Below are 6,767 nucleotides of genomic sequence, written 5' to 3' on the forward strand. Positions count from 1 at the left end.
ATGAGCACGGAATTGCTGGCGGGCAGCAATAACCCGATGTAGCTACCGGTCCGTGATCATGCGGTTGGCATGCGAGGGGTCTTATGTTCTGATCCGGCGGCTGCCGAGTCAAAAATTCTTCTTCTCCTTGACTTTTTCGGATCTTCTTTGACTTCCGATCCCAAAAAGCAGGGTCCAGTGTTAGGGTTAACAGAGAATGCCAGTCTTCAAGAGATTATGTTATGTCAGGAAGTTAGTAAGACATTTAAGTAGAAGTTACAGAGCAATCCAAGGTAGAAGATATTCAAGCAATTTAGCTGTGCAATTTGATACTGCAAATTATGCACCTACATGTACCAGGCCCCGACAGTGTTTTCAAAATGACTTGCCCAGTTGATTTAGATCAAAAAGGTAATTGATGAGACATTGCCTCCTCACTTTATGACCCATCACTTCTCAAGAGGAGTATGATGATGGTGATTGGTGATCTGAGCAACAAGTTTTGTCAGCACCCTTCAATTTGATCACATCTGTCATGTCATTGCCTCTGCTCTTGTACCAAAAGTGACCATCCACATCGAAACGCACGTAAAGTCGGCCCCTGGTCAATTTAGTTTTCTTCTGTGTTTAGAAAATATATATCATAAGCTTTACAATGATATATCATTTGACTTCAAACGATATCCAGAAGCGGAGTTATGGCCTGTTAAACTTTGCTCCTTCAGTAAAAAGGTACATTATTTTGGTGCTACCATATTTCTCTTTTCCTACATTGCTGGTATTAAATATCAAATGGTCATAATTGGCGGTCACTTCAAATCATCACCAAGTCAACGAGGTTCAGTAATGTCCTCTCATTGTTAATTGTTGGTTAACCCAGCACTTGAACAGGATTTAGCCAAAGCAACCAAAGACTAAAGCTATTTACTATAAGTATAAGCTTATTATCCTCTTCAACAATAGGATTAAAGATTGATGTATCACTGAACTAAAATGAGAAACTTGTAGGACAATTATTAGGTACATCATGAATACAAGCTTTATGCACATTTTGGACTGTAACTCGAAATGCAATTTGCCGACTTTACGAGCGGTTTGAGATGGATGGTCACAAATGTTATATATAATATAATGGAGGTTACTTTGATTTGGTGTCTAATGGTCGGAAGCAGACTCAATGTGTAACTGTTATTATTAGTCCCATGCATGATATGCAAACATTAGGTTTGGCAATAAGTGATAATTGCAGAATATAATATTATTTTCTTGTTTCAAACTATTTTAGACAACTCTTTTTAGCTCTACTTTATTTTTGGTACATGTAGTATGCATTGTATATGTATGAAAAAAAGTACGGTATTAGATTTTGTCACTTGATGCAAACCGAAGTTGTAACACTTTAGTTTTAATCTATATAATAATACTGGTAGTCTGTCCGTCTGTGACTCTGTCTGTCTGTCCGCCTATTTTCTCGGAGACTGGGGGTCGCCCGTTCCTCAAACTTGGTAGGTGGGTGCAGCTTGGTATGAGGAAGAACAAGTTTATATTTTTTAAGGTCAAAGGTCAAGGATGGGGTCAAGTTCAATTGAAGTCTAATTTCAAACACTTTAAATGGCAAATCTAGCCATGCCATTATGTTGACCTTTCGTCAGACCTACGGTTAAGAGGTCATAGGTCAAGAAAGGTAAAAATTTCAAATTGCTCCTATGGAGCTCAAACTTGGTGGGTGGGTGGACCTTGGACTTACAAATAAAAGTTTCCACGGTGACCTTTTCGTCAGACCTACGGTTAAGAGGTCATAGGTCAAGAAAGGTAAAAATTTCAAATTGCCCCTATGGAGCTCAAACTTGGTGGGTGGGTGGACCTTGGACTAACAAACAAAATTTTTGTAAGACCTACAGTTAAGATGTCATAGGTCAAAAACGTGAAGATTTCAAATCATGGAGCTCAAACTTGGTGGTATGGGTGGGTGTAACTTTGGCCAAGAAAGCTCAGGTTTGCATTTGTTAGGTCATCCATGGTAACATATTTTGAGATCTGCAAAAGCCAATAACCATGACAGCCGAGAACCGCGAAATACGGGTAACCGCCTAGTATTTTATGATTACCATACCATACTTGTACATGTATGTAGATGATTGTTGTATCTACATGTTACAAACTAATGCAACTGTCCAGCAACTAGTATTAAAATATAGTAGAAGAGTTCATTTTTCACCATGATGTGGCAGCGACGTCAGTGTGTATTTCATTGGGCGCAGGTTCAAATCACTAGTGTTCTCTCAAAGCGCTGGCGTACACATGCAAACCAGGGTCAGAATTTTGTTTCACAGTGCGAGAATCAATCTTGACTCTTGCAGAATAAATTTGCGGGAATCATTTGATTTAAATCAACTAAATGTAAACTACAAAAGTTTGCGAGAATCAACTTTGATTCACACAAATCTGTTTACGAGAATCTGCGAGAATCGATTCTCGGATTCACGCCGAAATTCTGACCCTGCAAACGTTTTAAGACACTGCATAGCTGCTTGATCAACGTGCTGACGTCACTGCCACATCTGGACTAGAAATTGTATAGTTGTTTTCAATGGTAAATCACCAAAAATCATGCAAGGGATATTTAATTTATGGTTGAACTCGGAATATTCCACACCTGCTGCTGTTAATTTGTACAGAAAATGTGCAATTGATGTCCAGATTATTATTTCATTACAGTTGGAATCCATACACCCCCTATGGAAGCTATGACCTTAATCTCCCACACAGGGAGTGTGAATTTCAAATGGAGTCGCCCATTCAGGTAACCCCATTTGAAATTCCTGCTCCATGTGTGGATGACTTAGGTTGTACCTTCCATAGGGGGTGCATGGATGCAAACTGGAAGAGCATTATCGGTTATTGTGTATAGTTATATTCAGGTCATTTTCTTGTGAAAGTATGCATGAAGTCTTGTTTCACATTTAAAGAACACAAATATTCTTTTTTATTGTATGCATTGATTGAACCAATTTGTTTGTTCAAGGATACTTTCATTGATAACCACAAATGGGTTGTCCACATGCTGGATGCCGTATATGGGTGCCATTCGTGAATACAGCATTCGGTCACGAATAGGATCCAACTATAAACCACCCGTAAACCACACCCCCTTTACTACAGAGGGTGATGCTGTAGTTAGCTGCGTAAGGCTTTTCACAGGTTTATCGGGTTGGTTTATAGGAAACTTATTTGGCACTATGGAAAAATAACAATATGATTATAAAGTGCAGCTGCTTTTGCAATATGTTTTCACCTACTTCCTAACACAATTTTCCAAAGCAAGTGCATATATTTTATAATACATTTTACAGTTACTGCTTACACCATTCTAAGCTTTGTTCGTAAGCGCATGTGCAAGACTGTTGCATGTACATGTAGGAAAACGACAATTGTTTTTGAAAATGTTGAGTCCAGCAGGGTCCGATATCCAGAAGTCCAGCGGAAGGCATAACATTAATCTCGCACACGGGGAGTGTAGATTTCAAATGGGAGTGGCCAATTCATGTAACCCCAGTGGAAATTCACACACTCCTTGTGCAGATGATTATTATGTCATGTCTTCCATAGGGTGTAAGGATTTGAACTGATGTAGCTTAAAGATGAAGCCCCGCTTTTGATCTAAGTCCTTTAGGGAATTAGTCAAGGTTAAAATATATCCATGTAAATTCTGTTCTGTCTGTCATCAAAGTAACAGGTGTAAGTCAGTTCTTCTGTGGAGAACTCACCAAGTGGGGCTTCCTGTTTAATCACTCACTTGTAGTTGGATGCTTCAGGAATCACTTGATTCCTTACACTTATATACTGAGCTGATTTAGAAAATTTGCAAGTCAACTTTGATTCAGGGATATCTTTTTACTATATAGTTGGAATTCCAGTTGAATGAATGCAGCTTTCTACAGCTGTACTCAATCCAATCGCGTCCGTATAGCGCGTATTTCAAACTACAACGCAAACACACAACCTTGGATACAATGCTAACAAATCACGAGTGCATTGGCATGGTTGGATTCAATTCCCTGTTACTCGCGCACATCGCGCAGTGTACACAAAAAAATCGTCAGCGCTATTCAAAGCTGCGTACATTCTATTGGAATTCCCACTATAGAATCTTTGTTGGAATGGATTCACAGATTCTTAACCAAATTCTTGCCCTGTCCAGGGGTTTAATGTTGGTCTCACAAGCAAATATAAGACAAACGAGAATGTGTACTTGTCAATATGTTATGTCGACTGCTCAGTGTCAGAAGTGGGTAAGTGCAATAGCTGCCCTGTGAATATTTGGCAGTTTACACATGTTATACATGTATTGTACTTGTTCTACAAATGGCAGCTACACATGGCAGCTGTTGGGAACAGTTGTACTTTGCCGACACTGAGCAGTCGATGTGTAGAATAACAGTAGATGGATTTACTGTTTTAAGGGAATACATTTTGAATCTCATAAATTTCTGTGGCAATACTTGTATTATTATTGATTCCCTGAAGTCTTGGTTTTGTATTGTATACCTTTTAGTATGTTTTGCAGGACTTCAACATCTACTAAACTATGGCAGTGTATATGTAGCGAAAAAAATGGATGGTTAAAAAACATTGTTTTGGAAGATTGTAATGTTGTACATACTCACCTGTATTATTTATAGCAAACAATTCAGTACATGTAGTGTAAGACTTGAGTCAAATAAGAGTCACACATTTTTAACTTTTACACTCATAAAAAGTATTGTACCATATTCTATGTATTATTAATTATCATTGCTGTTTGATGAATCAATTCATTCCAATCCTTTGAAAATATACCAATGGTCGCCTTATTTATTGACATTTAATCTATTTATCAATTAATTCTTTGGTACATAAACCTACAATACAAACTAGTTTTATATGATAATGCATTATCACAGCAAAGTTGTAAATAGTGTTTATATAACTTAAGGAATAGACTCAAGTGAATTATGTGTTTGTATTTTTGTCAACAGCAGATTAAAATTATAGAAGCATATTTTTGGCGTATTTATGAAGCATTTTGCACTTATACAGCTGGTTTTCATTCATTAGTATTCAGAAAAGATCTATTTTTCGTCAAATTGTTTAGCTTGACCCTGATGTTTGCTGATGTGGAATAGATTTGACAGTACAGAATTAGCCAAAACAAGCTAACAGGTCCTTTGTTCATATTACTGATTCAGGATATTGCTTACGAAAAATGTAGTATTTACAAATACAGTAAATTAATTGTGTATTGACTATTGATCCAAAATTTGATGTGTTTGACACTGACTTAATTAAATCGCACATCAAGTACAAAATTTAACATTGAAAGAATACAAATAGTGCAAAAAGAGCACTTTGCAAGTATTGGTCAAAGATCCATAGAGGTATTTTTAGAAGTTCGTTTTGAAGTAAATTTATTATTGTTATTTTGTAAATAAAATACTGGATATAATCAGTTTTATTTTCTGTGCAAAGGTTATTTTTGTCACCAAATTTAATGGGCATTTCTGTAATGCCTCAAATCATTCAAAATTTTGTTCAAATTTTGTATTTGTAGATATAACAGTGTGTATTCAATTTTTGAAATGTTCTGTACGATGTTGATTTATGCTTTTTAAAGAGAGCAGGGCATATATAAACACATCATAAACCTTGCTTTAGAGATAATAACTCTTTAAAAAAAACCTGAAACTGCAAAAAAGAAGCTGATTATGTTCTGCACATAATAATTATTAATTACCTTATTTATTTGTGTCAACAGCCCCGTCAGTTATTGACATGGTGATCCTGTGACTGAAATAAATGTAGATTCAAATGTTGCATTTAAACTCATTGAAATGATTTTTTGCTAGAGTGTGTGGTTATTCTTGACCAGTCATGTAGAGAATGTTTCACTGGCTTGAGTAACCTTTCAGTGCAACTTGAATCTTATCTTGTCAGTCAAAGGGTCACCATGGCAACACATTTTGGGCTAAGTAAAGATGGTATCAAAATGGCTGCTTTTTGCTATTTCAGTTTTAAGATGTGATATGTAGGGTTAATATCTATAAATTAGGGGTAGTTACTTTTTATGATATGATAATGTTACCCATTCCATTGAAGCACAGCAGTTGTCCAAATCCTACATAAAAAGATAATAATGACAATCAGTCTGAAAAATAGAAATTTGTAGTATATTTGTCACATGAAATCACAATTTAACATACATATGATTTTATGATAACTGCCATGTTTTAATATGATGGGACGCATATTATATGCACATTTTCACGAAGGAGAACTTTCTACATGAAATCTTTATTTATTCTGTGCTTTTCAAAGAATATTGCTTCAAAGTGAACTCTGTCGTTCAATTCATACTCGGCCTATTATGACCGTCTGGTACGAAGCCAGGTTGTAAAGTTGTCTGTTTTTTTTTCAAAACAGTTATATGAATTAGTTAAATATTTAATTCATATTTAGCAAGAATCTATGAATAACAATAATAGGCCCAGCTTGCCCAAAAGTAACCCAGTATTTTCCGTGAGGATAATGGCATTGTTAAACTAAAACAAAAACAATGTTTTTTATGTCAGAAAAATAATCACATTCAGTGTGCTGCTGCTTACTTGTAAATTGCTTTTGTAAATAATTGTGTTGATATAGTTATTTATTTTCTGAACATGGTTTTCTCCTGGTTCTTGACAATAATACTTGTAGGTTCTTACTATTATAGAATTAATAAACTGAAAAAAAAGAAGAATGTGTTGTAGTGT

This window comes from Amphiura filiformis, chromosome 8, assembly GCF_039555335.1.
Source record: "Amphiura filiformis chromosome 8, Afil_fr2py, whole genome shotgun sequence".
Lineage (NCBI taxonomy): Eukaryota > Metazoa > Echinodermata > Ophiuroidea > Amphilepidida > Amphiuridae > Amphiura > Amphiura filiformis.